This window comes from Anolis carolinensis, chromosome 1 (assembly GCF_035594765.1).
Source record: "Anolis carolinensis isolate JA03-04 chromosome 1, rAnoCar3.1.pri, whole genome shotgun sequence".
Classification (NCBI taxonomy): domain Eukaryota; kingdom Metazoa; phylum Chordata; class Lepidosauria; order Squamata; family Dactyloidae; genus Anolis; species Anolis carolinensis.
In genome coordinates this window covers 4348033-4364868 of record NC_085841.1, presented here as the reverse complement: position 1 = coordinate 4364868, position 16836 = coordinate 4348033, and the positions used below count along the sequence as shown (strand labels likewise).

The 16836-nt window shown below is 42.4% G+C and overlaps 1 protein-coding gene across 6 annotated transcripts in view; it reads right to left on the bottom strand.

Annotated features, from left to right (window-relative positions):
- ncoa1 (nuclear receptor coactivator 1) overlaps positions 1–16836 on the bottom strand; it is a 342571-nt gene that overhangs the window by 126780 nt on the left and 198955 nt on the right. The window contains exon 1 of one of the 6 annotated variants that reach the window (XM_016996550.2): positions 4628–5131. The exons of the other annotated variants lie outside the window; for them this stretch is intronic. The gene's annotated coding sequence lies outside the window, so the exon portion shown is untranslated. Of the gene's footprint in view, positions 1–4627; positions 5132–16836 lie in introns of those variants that run through there. 6 annotated transcript variants of the gene reach the window in all.

Below are 16836 nucleotides of genomic sequence, written 5' to 3'. Positions count from 1 at the left end.
TTCCACTTTATTAGCAGTATGGATAGATTTATACGATATGGTCACTGCAGAGACTCATATAATGCAGTTCAATGCAGGTCTATGCTGATCATATAATGCAGTTCCAAATTGTCAGTGTAGAACCAGCCTAAATTGCTTGAGGCATCCCGCATTACCCAATCTCAGATGGCACTGGCCCAGTCTAAGCAACCATGGTTTCCTGCAATATATTCTGATAACTGTCAACATGTCATGCTACTGAGAATTAGTGCTTTGAAATACTTTCACCAAATTACTGTTCCCAGGCATTCTCGCTTAAGAGTCACAATGGTGTGTGTTTTTAAAATTCTTTGCTTAGTTTTGTTGTAATTGTAAGGAAAATGTTAAACTGACATTCAGTTAAGACTAATAACAAAGCATCTGAACAACAACAAGAATACTAACAAATAAACCAAGTGGATGAGCAGTCTGGATAATCAAAGAACATACAGTCGTAATTGCTGGAACATAAATTCTAGGTACACCGAGTAATTCTGAAATGATCAACATGGATTTATTTGATATTTAAGCTGCACACTGAGTGGGCAGTGAGAGGATGTTTTTTATAAACAAATAAAACGAACAGCCACCAAACTGTCTAAAATGTATCCTTTTCTACGTGATGACATGCTTCTTTTATTCTGAATGCCAGTTTTTCAAAAAGTGCCAAGGACTGCATCCTGACTATCCACTCCCTGACACAAAGCTTTCAGATATTTCCACTTCTTAGAAATCTTAGAAAATATAAATCACATCTAAGAAACAAATCTCCCACCTTACAGCTCCTAGTGGCAGTGCTATCAAAGTCTCACGTTGTGAATGTTAATTCTGATCTTCATAAACTGACAATAACAATAATGGGACCCACTTGGAGATAACCTGACTTGCTATTTGACTTAGAAGCTTTGGTTCCCAGATTCTGCAACCTTTGGGCAATTGAGGCAGATAGCCAACCTTTGTTTAAACAGGGAAACTGTTTTCATTTGGTGACATAGACACACCCCTCTGGCTACTGCTGGAAACCTAGGTCATTCCTGGATTTTTATGAGACATTATAGAGAATATTTGTATTGGACACCACACTTGATACAGCTTCTCTAATGTGCCAAATCTCCTCTATTTTCCATTCAAGTTTTTTAACCTCTTCAATGTTTATTTAGAGAATATGTGATCATCTCCTCTACTGAATATATATCAGACTCATGCTATTCATAGGATACATGAGATAAAGCAAGAGTATCTTCTAAAAACAAAACAGCCACAGAAATTAGCCTTTAAAATCAACATACTCTTGTCAGTCACAATGGGAAAGGTCTCCCCAAACAATGTTTTGTCTGGGCAGTAAGACGAATCAAATGAGGCAGGCAGATTTGTTAAGAGACCGTTGTGGCCGTTGGGCTGAGCTCTGAGACGGAGGCAAGGCAAAGCAAGAGCAGCAGAATGAAGCAAAGCCTCTCTTGGGGTGAAAGCATCACAACTAACCATGACTGCTTTGCAACTCTCACAGTTATTTAATAACTGTAAGAAAGTGAAAGTGGAACAGAGCCTGGCCCATTGATTTGAGCAATCAGAGACATGGATTGAGAGAGTTTCACACCATTCTTATCCCATTTATCTCCAATAACCATTGTGTCCAGCTCAGTATGTGGTAACTGAACAGGCTGTGTTTTAGTAAAAACCCACAGCTCTGTGGCGAAGCACATGTTGTGCATGGAGAAGGCCATAGGCTGAACACATGGCTTCTAAAATTGAAAGGGGTCTTGGTAGGATAGCATTGAAAACACTCTGGGGAAGTGGATACCAGTCAGAAATAAGTGATTGCGCTTGAAGGCCTGTGAAATGTCCATCTCTGTGTGTGTCTCTCAAAAACACACACATACCACTACCACCATCATCTTTATCAACCTGAGTTTGTCACTGCTGGGATTCAAGGCAATTTACAACACTTAAAACAGACATAGTTAAACATTTACAGTGTATGAGAGTTAAAAAGCAATTAAACCACCATAAAACCAAAGTCAGTTAAAAACATAGGCCATTAGGATAATGAGAAAAACAACAAATAAAAGTCCAGCACATTAAACAAGCCCTGTTTCTTCTTTAAAAATAAAAATCCAAACCGCCTGCCAGAGTGAAACTGTACCTCAGAGAATGGAGGGACACAGAGATCCCAGAAGATTCACACAGCAAGTCCTTACAGGAGAAGATACTCCACAGAACCATCCCAGCACAAACAATGCAAAAATCCATGACTTGTATATGGGGAAGGGGGTGTACATGTAGCATGTGACTGGGAGGCATAGTATTGGATGGGCGCCATCTTCTCTGAACATGCCAGACTTCTTCTTTCCCAGAGGTATGTGTGCTTCGTGGGCTCTGGCAAAGTGTCGGGAAGGGAGACACGCCAATCCAAAGTGATCTATCAGCTGGTGCAAGCAAGGCATCACGCCTCTCTGCCTTGGGACAGGAAAAGGAGCTCTGCGTGTGTTAACACTCCACTAGCTTTGGGTGGCTTCCAAGTAACCTTCCCTTAAGTTGGTTCTTTGGATTGATAGTAATTTAATGGGAGCTGTAGCCTTTTCTGGTGTTTCATTTACATTCCATCTTCATTTTTCATCACCATTTGGCAATTTGGACATGGGAATTGACCCAGTTTGGAGGAGGCAGAGCCTGTGTGCTTGCCATAACCATTCAGGTCCCTAGTGAGACCTTTTGGGGCCCTGATGGCATGCTTGACCATTATATTTGCAGACGGCAGAGGAAATACAGCAACATAGAATCCCATGTTCATCATTCCAGATTAACCCAACAACTGGGATGAGTTTGGTCCTATACTGGATCAAGTCTCTACAGCTTTAACCCTTACAGTTGTAGCCTGTTTCAATTAAAACCAAGAGGTCCTATTTCAATTTGGCCAGGTGAAGCCCCCACCCAACCTTTTGCTGCCCAGCTCAATGTGTATGTTCCGTCTCAGACACAGAGTGTGCCTTAAAGTATTTTCTCAAAACCAAAAAGGAAATTTATCCATTTTATGCACTACCTCAGTCACTACTTGCAAATATTGATGCTGCATGAATCTGAAGATGGTGATCCACAAGTAGCTGGACTTGACTTCTGCTAAAATGAACCAACAATGACACGGAAGACATTCACTTTTGAAAACAACAACAATTTTGCTAGTGGAGAGTGGAGAGGAGAAAGACAAAGGCCGGGAAGAAGGGACTCATGAGACTTAAGTCTAGGCCAGACAGAGGAAGAAACGAACATGACAAAGGACCTAAAGACATTAAAGAAGCTGGGCAGCATGCAGAATGTGCCATCTCCTTATACAATCCCTAGTAACAAATGTGTGAAATAACTATTGATCTGGACCCTTCTATCCAGGACTGCATTCTGCGTCACAACGGAGCAAGCCGAGTGAGCCTCCTGCGTCCGAGTGGAAGCGCCGCTCCACATGGCACACGCCCACGGTCAGGAATCGCATCAGACTGCAGCCGCTCACGGTTCCAAGTTGGAAATAATCATTGCCACAGTGCAGTGATATCCAGGCACACACTTCCCCGGCATGCTGTGTAGCAACTGTTCCACACAGCGATGTGTGCCAATTCTCTTTTCCCGGCACGTGGGACTCTGTCAGAGACATGTTAGCATAACACAAGCAATGCATAATTCAATGTTTAATAGGGAGGCTGGTCTACAATGTTTGTAAGCCGTACTGCCCTGTCCTGAACCAAGAAAACATCACACTGACAACACATGCTGTCCACCGAAGGTTCAAACACATCAGGGCCTCTTTCTTCTTCTTTCTACCCCTACCTCCATGTATAGAGAATTTCAGAAATGTTCAGAATTTCTCAATACAGCAGCAACAAATAAATTTCCACCAGTGGAAAGACTTATTTCTTTTGTATGATGATTTCTTAAAAGAAAACAATTCAAAATAATTAACTTTTTCTGCCACTTTTATGGCTTGTCAATTATTAGCAAACTGTCAAGCAATTGGCATTTTTTCCTCAATTTAAAGATGCCATCACCACTCTATCATACATACACACACACACACACACACACCTGTGTGTCCTCTTCTGCAAAAGACTGAGAGGATTCTTGCTAAGTGTGGCTAAAGTAAACATTTGCATACTGATTTTCAAGGTCGCTGCTGCAAGGCACAAGTTTTCATTTACAACATCAGCCAAAGAGCAGCCAGCTCAACCAAATATAAAAGGCAATGAGAGAAAAAAGAGACACGATGGGATTCAGGAAGAAGAAAGGGAGGTGGCCAAAGTTCAGTTCACAAGAAATCCTCATCCTTAAGGTAAGTAAGTCTCTTAGCTTGAAAAATCTTGCTAGACCCGTCTTTTATTTGCCCTGTTACATAAACACAGATAACATGCACCACAGAAGACTTCTTTCCATTTCTACAGCTGTCCAGCCAAGAAACAAGCAAGCCCTTGCAGGACAGCAACTCCGGGAACTGCAAAGCACAACTTAAAAGCAGGAGGAACAAATACACATTAGCAAGGTTCATGCCGGAAAGAGGCCTTTGGGGTGAGGGGCAAAACAGTGGTGAAGGCCAATTAATAAAGAGAGGAGGGAGCGCTGCCCTTACCTGGGTGATCTCCAGCTAAAGAAGCATGCTCTCGGGTTGTGCAGGAATGATCTGAGTAACATGCTGCTGTCATGAGGTCCTCTCACCCACCCTCTGCTCCATGTGCTCCTGGTTGTTTGAAACACATTTAGTGTGTGTTTTCCCTTTTGCTGTTCACTGCTGCCTGCCTGCCTGCCTTCCTTGCTGCTGCTGCTGCTGCTGTTGCGACAGGCAAAGGATTCAGTCTCCAAGACGAGCCGCGGCTGCTCGATTCCCACACCAGCTGACTGGATAATGACACTCAACACATGCCACCAGCCAGAGCCACTCCGGCGGCACAGCAACGCTCCTGGGATCCCGGGTGCCACCTGGCAGACTCCGGCCAAACACAAGGGAATGGGGTCAAGACGGTGCCCGGGAAACAAGGCTCCAGGGCACGGCGCTAGGAATGGGAAAGCAGTGAGGAGAGGCACTTCTGATGCCAGTGAGCCTCCACAAAGGAAACAGGGAACAGGCAAAGCAAATCCACACACTGCTTCTCTGATGCTTCAGAACACCAAGAAGGAAAGGGAAAGCATTCCGCCGGGAAGCTTCAGGCGACAGGAGCAACCACTCCCCTCTTGTGTGAGCTTCCAGCACGTTTCCGCATGGCAGCTACCCACATTTCTGCAGTGTATGGGAGCCCGCCAGCCACATGGCACCTGTGCCCAGCCAAGGCAAGCCCTCCGAGATAAATGGGAACTCTTAGGTCAGCAAAATCCTTTCGGAAAGCCTGCAAAAACTTGCTCTTCCGACAAGCTTTCAATGGGTGAAAAACTCGGGGCTATGTCTGTTTTTATTGTTGCTTTTATTGTTGTTTTTATTGTTATTTTAAAGCTAAGTGTATTGTTTTAATCTATTTCTGTAAACCACTCCGAGCCAAACTGGGAGTAGCGGTATACAAGTTTAATAAATAAATAAAGAAATAAAAAAAATAAAAAATGGAATCACCACCAGAGGCTCCTATCATAAAGAATCATACAGTTGGAAGAGAACCCAAGGGACATCCAGTCCAACGTCCTGCCATGCAGGAAGACACAATCCAAAACCTCCCGATAGATGGCCATCCAGTCTTTGCTTAAAAACCTCCAGAAAAGGAAACTTCACTGGACTCCAAAGGCAGCATATTCCACCACAACACAGCTTTCACCACCAGGAAGGTCTTCCTAATGTTTAGGTTGAACCTCTTTTCCTGCAATTTCAATCCATTACTCAATTGGACTACAACTTACTTCGATCTAGAATTAGATACTATTATATTCTTATTGATGCAACATAGCATCATGTTGGCTTTTTGAGCTGCTGCATCACACTGTTGGCTCATGTTCAGCTTGAGGTCTACTAAGACTTCTAGATCCCTTTGGATCTCTATAGCTCATTCTGTCTAAGTGTAGCGCCTTGCATTTCTCCCTGCTGAAATCTCCTATTAGGAGATAGTTTTATCAAATGGGCTTTGTTTAAGCTGCTTCGACAGCACTTAATTTTTAAATAATATTTTGTTAATTGCTTTAAGAGCTCTGTTCTCAGGTTTTAAACAAGGAGGAAACTTCACATATAAATTCATAAATAAAATCAATACTGGAAACTTGGCTGATGTGAAATTTTCCAGAATGGTACCAATAGTCACATTCATGCTAAGAAATATCTTCCATTTTTAATTATACTAAAATATAGGTGTATCTCACCTAACAAAGCCTCTGCAAAAGGCAGCTCCTTTTTTAAAAAAGTGTTTTTATGTCTTCAGGTCCTCCCTTTCTTCCTAGCTGGATGTTGCTGTTGTTTTTAGAAGCATCAGGACTAGGAGAATGTTAAAGGAAGGTTGGAGAAACACAAACTTTCTGGGTCAGTTTGCAGGAGTATGTCAGCATTTAATATTTCATTCACTGCCTTACTAACATTTAATTGGTTGCCATAGATTGTGGTGATAGCTAGCTGTCATCCTCATTGGCTTTGAAAAGTGACTAGGCACATTCATGGCAGTGAGGTCAGTTGACTGCTCCTCCTAGTTGTCACAGATACAGTGACTGTGCATGTTCGGAATCAGCATTAATGCTAAACGGTAGTCACTGGAGGGCAGACTGCAAGGGAAACAAGAGAGCTCTCCCAAAGGCATCATGTCTGTAGAGAGAAGTGACAGTCAAGGGCTGGGACCAGTGGCCATTCCACACTCAAGAGGCATGTCCTTCAAAAAAGCAAAGTTAATGTCCGTCCTGCTCTGGGATTTTGGTCCCACAAGTTGTATCTTTCTTAAAAGAACAGGGGGGAGTTATAACAGGACCCCAGAGTAAAATAACTGGCAACTGAAGGGAAGGTCGACAGCCCAAATCAGACTCACAACCAATTCAAATCACATTCCGAAAGAGTTACTGAACACCGCAACTAGCCAAAAAATGGAGCATTTCCCAAAGACAAACCAAAATCCAAGAATGAAGCAAAAGAACTGCCCAAAATACTGCAGCGGTCAGAAAGGAACTGAAGATTTAGGCAGCAAGAGAGGGGATAAGGAATCCAAAGGTGAGTGGTGTTACCACCAAAAAGCGTATGTAAAAGTTTTAAAACATTCTGAAAATAACCTACCAACATGGGTCATTGTGACCACAAAAAACTGGATGATATCCTAATATTTAGGGGACTCCCTCCCTGTCTGTCATGCCAAGTAGCCACCAACTAGTGTCTACCTATTTGGGTAATGCCTGTCCATCAGTCAGTCTGTCTTGTTGGGATGAGTCTGCAACATTAGGAATACTAACTGTATTTGCTTTAACTCTTTGAAATACACCTTGAGATCCAGAGCTGAGGAAAAGGCATGATGCAAGTTAAATAATAATAATAATAATAATAATAATAATAATAATAATAATAATAATAATAATAATTTGTTAATTTATTTGGATTTGGATTAATTTGGATTTTTCATTATTATTATAAATAATAATAATAATAATACCCTGCTTTATCTCTCCCGAATGAGATTCAAAGCTGACATTAAAAGTATGACCATACAAATAAAATTATACAAATATGCAAACATTAAAACAGAATTAAACATAACAGTATTAAAAATTCACAGTTAAAATCCATTAAATCATATTCAAAGCTAAAAACATTTTGAACAATATTTCATATGGGATCATGAAAGCAAATGGGGATGAGAAAGGGGATAAATACTGGCAGAAAAACCCTTTGACTACAGATGGAGACCAGAGCCTGATTGTGGGTTGGACTGGGACTGTCATTAGCCTATCTTTTTCTCCAGCCACAAGGCTTCCAAGACTTTTCAGTTTGAGAAACTAGACTGTAGGAAACAACAGGGCCACTTGTATTTTGAATCCATCATTCTTTGCCTTGGCAGCACAGAAGGCCTAAGCTACTCATCAAGATAGATGGATGGTCAAGATAGATGGATGGTTCCCCCTTGGTTACACGAGCAGATGTTTCTGGCATCTTCGTAGCTCTTCGCATCTACTCATTCATTTTTCTCTGATGATAAGCAAGGCCACGGAGCCTTGTGCTTGACTTGAAAAGAAAGGACACAGCCTTCAACCAGCCTCCACACAGGAACTTGGCATTGAAACGCTGACGCTGTCCCACTGAGCACCAGCAAAGCAGCCACATTGATTTAAAACATTTACATTATTCTGCCCCTCCAACGAGACTTGAGAAAGCTTACAACAAACACACATTACTCCTTCTCTAAATTAAGATATTATTTACTTCCTTCCCCTGAAATACTTAAGAGAGAGTTAAATACCATAGGTTCTGCAACCTTAAAAAGGGGGGAGGAGCAGGGAGAAAGGAGAGAAGAAAATACATAAAGCGAGCTTTAGGGATGTGGCAAGGCGGCTGTAGACAGTGAGCATTTGTTGCAAAAGGGAAAAATTTTGCCCCAAGCAAAGGCTACAGATGCTCTTTGACTGGAGGAGAAAAGGCATTTCTTGCTGAAACTGGATTTTCTGGAGATGTAGAATAATGAGCACTGAGCTCAGCTACAAGGAATACAAGCTTCTGGGTTTGTCACTCCATTTTCCACAAGGAACCGCAGGGACGGAGCATCGCTCCAAAGGACAGACACTTTCCATAGACCTTTCTGAAACTTTCTCTTGACCTCTTCTACTCTTTCTTCGTTTGAAGAACCAAAAGCGACACAGGAGGAGATAAATAACTAGGAAGGAAAAGGAAGGTGCCTACGACAGCTATATTCTGTTACATTCTAGGGTTTTTTTGTGGGTTTTTTGCTTTTTCACCCCAGGAACCATAGAGCTAGCCATTTCCTCCACTTAGTCCCATTCTGGTTTGCTTTTCCCTCTAGACATGGGGACTCTACTTGCATCAGATAAAAATGCTGCTATTTACTCATTATCACGATGAACAATAAGCAAACTAAATTACTCCAGTTGATCAAGGAGTTGACAATGTTCCTTCACAGGAATGAATATTCAAAATATCTGTAAAATGGGTTACTTGAGCTTTTCAGAAACATGGAACCTTATATAGACAAGAATCTTTATAGTTTGGGACTAACTTGGTCCAAAAACACACTTTTGGGCAGAAACCAGCTTTTTCTTCACAGAAAACAACATTCCTAAGCAGAAGATAAGTTTCCTACACAGAAAACAGTATTTTCTACACAGGAAATAACATTTCTGCACAGAAAAAGCTGCTATGAAGATTTACATGGTATGTAAATGGGTAACCTTCCAGCCCAGCACCCCAATGCTTCAAGACCACCTAGTATTGCCCTTCACAGTGTGTGAAGCTCAAAAAAAAGGAGGTAATAAGAAGATGCAAATGTCACCCATGCCAGACTTTTTGAGACTTGCAGTGACACACATACATATATACACACACAAAGTGACCTTGCAATCTGAGCACATCATGGTCTACAATGTGTTTGTTGGATTTTGGAAGTGGAAAACCATGAACACTTGTATACAGAGGGAATTAGGGAACCTTGTGGTGTGTGCTCTTCACTTCTCTTTCCTAGGTCTATGTAACTCAAGGTGTTTTGCTTCCTGCCTGCATGAAGAGGCCACTTCTGCCTTCTTCCCATAAGCCTTTAGTGCAGAGCTTTCCAAACATTTCATGCTGGTGACACACTGCTTCAGACGTGCGTCATTTTGTGACACAGTAATTCAGCTTTACTGTCAAACCAGAAGTTAAACCAGCCTCTTATAAGAGATACGGACACATACATAAATTGTAATAACACTTGCTTACTTACTTACTTAGGGATTCCCTAACATATGTCATGAAAATTTTTCATTTATATTTTTTTAAATGTATGATTTATTCCTTAGTTCACATATATCTTGTTATGTTTACATGACACACCTGTATTCTGAAGCCAACACACAAACGTGTCATGACACACAGTTTAGAAAGCTCTGCTTTAGTGGAATAAAATACTTTGTTTGAGAGGGGAACATCATGAGGCTTCTTTCTGCATCGAGGGACCTGAGACACAGACATGAGAGACAGGATTGGGGAATCTTATACAAAAGTTAAGTAACTTTCTTTGGTCTATCTACTCTTTTATCTGAGATACATTACCTGCAACAATACAAATATATATATATTACCTTGCCAGAGCATCCTGTGCGTTTTCTCTCCTGTTTCTTGTTGCCTCATCACCACAGAGCATGGATCCACTTTAAATCGGGTTTCTGTCTCCTGCAGAATTCTGGGGTTTGTAGTTTGGTGAGGCCCAGGACCTGTGTGGCTGAGCTGTTTATAGGCCCCTCCCTAAAGTGGATTTAAAGTGGATCCAAGCTCTAGTGTGATGAGGTCCGTACTGTAAACTCATATGTAGCCCTGGCTACACTGCACTCTACTCTGCTTTAGATACCAAATATTCCGACAGACAGAGAGATTTTTTAAAACCTGGGAACAGGTTATATGCAGACATTTTACAGAGCAGATCTGGAGGAAAGACCCAACAAACAGGCATCTCTTTCCCTCTCCCGCCCACACACTGTAATGGCCTCTTCCACAGATTAAAGACAAGCAAATACCAAAGCCATCTTTGCCATCTCTATAGCAGCTGTACATTTCACAACAAGAGAAGTCGCAGTTCAGCTTGTAATGCCAAATTCCAACTGTGGAATGCAACAAAATGTTGCTTATTCACCTCTTTCATCATACGTGTAAAACCTATTCCCCTATTCCCTACCCCACATTTCCAATCCGCCCCTGCTTTTTGGAGGGCCTATGGTGATGTCTGCACAATCAGACCCCTCCTTTCTTGAGTGTCATTGATTATAAACTCATAAAATATCTGCAGGAAGAATGATTTCACACATTCTAGATCACCCCAAAGCCTACTAATCATGCCCACGTAGCAACAACTATTACTTAGAGCTGAATAGCCTTCTTGAGCGTCCGAAAACACTTTCTTCCAGGCGTGGGAATCATGAGGCCTCCAGAGGCTACTAAACTGCAATTCCTAGAATTCCTCAAGTGTTAGGCCTGATATGAATTGAAGTCAAGCAACATCTGGAACATCATGTGATTCCCATCCATACTGGAAGAGGAATATGAAATGAGGATATTTATTTGTGTAGATGACAACATTTAGATCAGCAATGAAAGTTATATACACGGGTATTGTAACCCCCTCACAGTGACTTCCCTAGGGTTAGGGTCACCTAGTGACAACCCACAGACCTCCTCTAATACTGAACAAGACTACAATATTGTACCTAAAACAACAGAAAATCTGACAAAATCAGTGACTAAAAATACCTAGCCACAACGAAAACAACAGTGCGTGCTTGAAGCGTGTGCCGAGGAAACCACATGATTCAAATCATCACCGTACATAAGCAATAATGACAGCTCTGACCAGAGCTCATGTACTTTTGAAGGTTCGAAAAGTAAATCAACAGAAAACTTTATCTTTGTAGGTGCAGTGACACAGTACATGCAAGACAGACTTCTCCCTCTCTGAGGGAGTCCCGTGGCACCTTAAAGACTAATCAATATATTTCAGCATAAGCTTTTGCTTTTCCAGAAGCATGGATGGACATACATCCAGACACCCTGCAGGAAAGGCCACCTGTGCCAACTGCCCTGAGATAGTTGTATATTTCAAGATCCTTTCTCTTATTCAAAGCATTGCAGGACTTACAGAAACGAAAGCGGTCAACGCTAACAAGGCTTCTTCTGACAAGAAAGCTAAAAACCCTGAGTCTAGCAAGCAGCCAGGCAGCAACCATGGGTGTGTGTGTGTAGAAGGACACACGGACACAAGTGCCAAAGTTTCTCTCTCCCTCTTGTTTCACTGGGCATAGTGATTAATGACCAGGGTCGGCAAATCCAAGGAAACGGAAGGGAATAAGTCCCCCCCCCCCCAATATCACCCCTCCTTCTGTAGTGTCCCTTGTTCAAAGAACGGCTCGGGTACTCATCCATCATCCAGCCAACTGATGACGGGGACCAGAGGAGGGGCTGCAGAACGGACGGCTGCCAAAGGGAAGCACTTCTGAAATGAACACAGCTCTGCTGAAAAGACTTTGTGAAGAAGGCAGGCTGGCTGGAAAAATTAAAGGCAAAAGTGGCAACACACACACACACACACACACACACACACACACACACACACACACACAAAGCTTGTGTTGAAACTGACCCCCTTAAAAATTTCATTTCTGGTTATGTGAAACCTACATGCTCTTTTCCTCCATAGTCATCCAGCCTTTCTGGGAGGCTGTCTCACAACTCTTAGACCTTGCAGTGGGGATGGAAAAGACACAATATCCAAATATTTGAAAAAAACTGAAAAGGTTTGTGGTTAGAGTTAATAGTACTTGTGTTGTATTTCTTCAAAACAGATTCCTGGCTTAGTTCCTGGAATGTAGGATGAGCTAGAAAGAGGCTACCTAGAAGGAAATCTTCTGTAGGATCTTTGGGCAGCTTCCATGTCTGGAAAAAAAGAGGGAGAGACCACAGGATGATACCACTGTAAGGTATTTCAAAGATAATCTAGCCCAATCCATCATGAAAACATCCTTGTCAGGTGGCTATTCATCCTCTGTCTATGGGCATCCACTAAGATGAGATGCTGTTTCATCACTGAACAGCTCTTACTCTGGCACAATGAATTAAATCCTTGTGCCGGCTGAACTGCAGGTTGGCGGTTCGAATCAGTTAAAAGGGGTAAGTTTCCGTCTGTCAGCCCTAGCTTCACATGCAGGAACATGAGAGAAGCCCCCTGCAGGATGGTAACACATCCAGGCCTCCCCTGGGCAATGTCTTTGAAGATGTCCAATTCTTTCACACCAGAAGTGATCTGTCTCAATTTGCTTCTGACACAATAAAAAACCCGTCAGGAACAATTGCCTTTCTTGGTTTTTTTTTAAATACTCTGACTCTGTTTGTAATGAAGTATGAATTTTTGGTTTCTGAAATTATGACAGGAATAGCATGTTTATCCACAGACATGACCACTCCATAGGACCTCAAAAGATTCAGGGACCTCTGATGATCACTTATTATGGGGAAGATTGTGACACGGCACTTCTTTTTTTCTGTGGGTGGAAACCTGATAAATAGGATTCTGAACTATGTATTGGTTCCTCTTGGTTTCTTAATTTCTGAAGGCAATGGGATTACCAACATGCCCAACAGATCCTTCTCTTTTGAATAATCATCCCAGGTGCAAAGTTCAACTGCTTAGAGGATGGTTTTTTCCTTAAATGTGGTAAAGGTGAAGGTTTCCCCTGACATTAAGTCTAGTCGTGTCCAACTCTGGGAGTCGGTGTTTGTCTCTATTTCTAAGCTGAAGAGCTGGCGTTGTGCGTAAACACCTCCTAAGTCATGTGGCCAGCATGACTGTATAGAGCGGCATTACCTTCCTGCTGGAGTGGTACCTATTGATCTACTCACATTTTCATGTTTTCAAACTGCTAGGTTGGCAGAAGCTGGGGCTAACAGTGGGAGCTCATTCTGCTCCCCAGATTTAAACCACCGACCTTTTGATTAGCAGGTTCAGCAGCTCAGCAGTTTAACCCGCTTTGCCACCAGGGGCTCCTAAACGTGAGATAACATTAAATCTTTCTCGTTATTTGTGTGCACATCTTCCTCACAATCATCTGGGATCAATATTTTTTAAAAGGAAAGAAGAGAAAGATACTGAAAAAAGTTATGAAAAAATAAAGATACTGCTTTAGAATTATTGATATGGAAACATCCAAGCACTGGCTTAACCCCATCTGCTGAAATACCCTGAGACCAGAATGCCTAAGTCAACAAGTGCTTCCCAGATGGAAAGGCAAGGTTTAGCTTTATTGCATCATCTGGCTCCTTTTTAGTAATCATAATTACCCTGATGAGTCAATTGGGAAGAAAACAGTTTCTGTAGCTCATGGATTATACAAAGGGCCTTAATGAGGTACCTAAAGATCTAGTTCCACTTTTCCCCAAATGTTGTCACCAGAGCGGCTTTGAGACACCACCCTGGAGACTCAAATATGCTTTGTAGCAAGTACAGTGGGAAGTGCATCCTCCAAAGATGTTTCAAACCACAATGGGCAGAATGTCTGATCTTGGAAATTTGGCAGGGTCAGTCCTGGTTAGTTACAGATGGGGGATGGCCCCTGGGGTCTTTCCCAACCCTATGATTCTATGCATACAAGACACAGAGCTGACTAGAATTGGATCCTCTGCTTTGGGAAGGAATGTCAGGATGATGTTTGCTGGGCTTAATTATTGTCATATTCTTCTGAATGGCAGAACGTACTGCAGAAAACTGTTGCAGCTCAGAAGGAAGCAAAGGAACAAGAGGCATAATAAACTATCCTTGCAGCTACACCCGCCATGCTTACAAGTTGACAGTGCTTTGGTCTGGCTGATCTCCAGGGAAGAAGCAACTGACTGTACTTGAAGGAGGAGGAGAAGCAGACTGCAATAAAACAATGATCTCACGCCTGGATCTCACCTGGGCATTCCAGCCCCAAACACCTGCAAAGACAACAGGCTCAGGCCCAGCTGGGCAACACCCCAGCTGCCAATGTATTGCAGGAAGGACGGTCACTCCCCCATCCAAGAGCCCAGCAGGGTGAGAAAACAGCAACGTGCCCAAGGTCAGCTATGAAAAATCCGAGATATGTTTATCAACATTTTCCAAGAATTTGCCAGTCGATAAACACCCTGGGAATATAATTTAAGGGTGGTAGAAAGTACTTATATAAATAAAACAGTTAAAAATTAACATGCGTAGCAAAAACTGAAATGCCTATTTAAATTCCAAGTTTCTCTTCTGAATCATCTGCCCAGTCCCATCAGTGAGAGCCAGCCCAAAAGCGACAGCTCTTTTCCAGCACTCTCAAAACACATGCAGGGTCAGGCTCTAACCATGTAGGTCGAAAGGGTGCCCATAACTGAGGAGCAACCATGAGGAACTTCTCCCTAGTGGCAGGACCCTGATGCAGATTATCTTTGGGTCCAAACCTGGGGGCAGGAAGGAGAACTCCTTGACAAACAGCAGGAACAAAGCACTGCCCTCATGCTCTGATTGTGGGAGGCATTGGGTGGCCATCATTGGGAACAGGGACAGTCTGACAAGGTTTTGGTCTAATCCAAGGGCAATCTTCTCAACAATCCCACCCCCAAGCTTCTTTTACCATGGGGATACAATCTCCTTAAAGACAGTGAGATGGCCAACCAGATATGTCGGACTACAACTCTTTTCATCCCCAGTGAGGCTACCCATTGTCCCCACTTTCTAGGAATGATGGGAAATCCATACCTCTGGAAGATGGCATGCTTGAAAAAACTGCTATGGGGTTAAACTTTGCCATCTAGAATTAAATTTCAAATGAGTTGGTTCTTTTCCTATTAATTCTTCGCTGTCCAGCTTTCTCATCCAAACACAGAAATGGAAAAAACTGTGCCTGACCTTGGTCTTTAATGATATATTTGAGAATCTGATCTACTTCTTTCAGAGCTGCTCTTCTAAGTCTTAGCCTTCCGATTTCTTGGCTCCAGTCTACATTGTGATTTATGACTCAGCCAAGGTATAGAAAATCTTTAACTACTTTGATGTCTTCATCGTCTACTTTAAAGTTATGTAACTTTGAAGTTATCTATCCCATGACTGTGTAACTCCCTACCAAGACAAGTTAAGGTGAGTAAGCTGTCACATACATTCAGCCTTTAAGCAGCAGCCCAACACAGACTATCACAGGTTCTTCCAGGATTTACTCTCGCTTTGTGGGTTTTACTTTCCTTCCCCTTCTGAACCGCATTTGTGCTCGAGTCAATTACGTGCTTCTTTAACCTTTGCTCAGCATAATTCTGCAGCAATGATGCTCATTACTCTCATTAGCATGGAGAGTCCTCAGTGCCTCTCCAGCGCTTCACAAACAAAGCCATCGAAGCAGGAGTTGCCCGCCTTACCCCAACCCCCTTCCCTGCTGAGGGATCAATATCTCACTGCCCTTGTTATTTTAATTCTCATGCCTGATGTGGGTTTCCACAACAGAAATAATTACAAGTCGGTGATGAAAGCATCTTGCTTCTCACAGGGCAAAGGAGACCTTGGGGTTCAATTAAGCGGCAAGAGATGGCACCCTGGGTCTCTTACTCCTTCCCAACAACACCTTTTCACTTGTTATTCTTATCTAAAACTAATGGCTTAGGTAACCAGACTTAATTGTGACCCAGATGATGAAATGTGTTTCATATTAACAAGTCCAAAACAACATAAGAAAATCAAAGCAACTCAGCTAGGTCAAGCCAAAGGTCAAACTAGTGCCACTTTCTGGTCTCACAATAGCAAACCAGAAGCCTCTTCTGGGAAATTCCCAAACAGGACATGGGTATCTCACTGCAGCCTTCACTTCCTATTCCTCATCAGAGAATTATGGAGTTGGAAGGGATCACAAGGGCCATCTGGTAGAACCTCCTGCTATACAGGAAGATATGGTTAATGCACTCCTGGGAGATGGCTCTGTTTAAAGACCTCCATAAAAGGAGAGTTTTCCACCTTTCCAAAAGGCAGTCCATTCCACTGTCAATCAGCTTTTGCAGTGAAGAAGTTCTTACATTTAGCTGGAATGTTAAATGTCCTTTGAATCCACGTGTTTGTGTTACAGTCTTTGGGGCAGCAGAAAATAATTTGCTGTCTTCTTTAAAGATGGCTGTATCTTCTCACTTTTCCACTTTCTGTTCTCCAAACTAAACATAATCAGCTC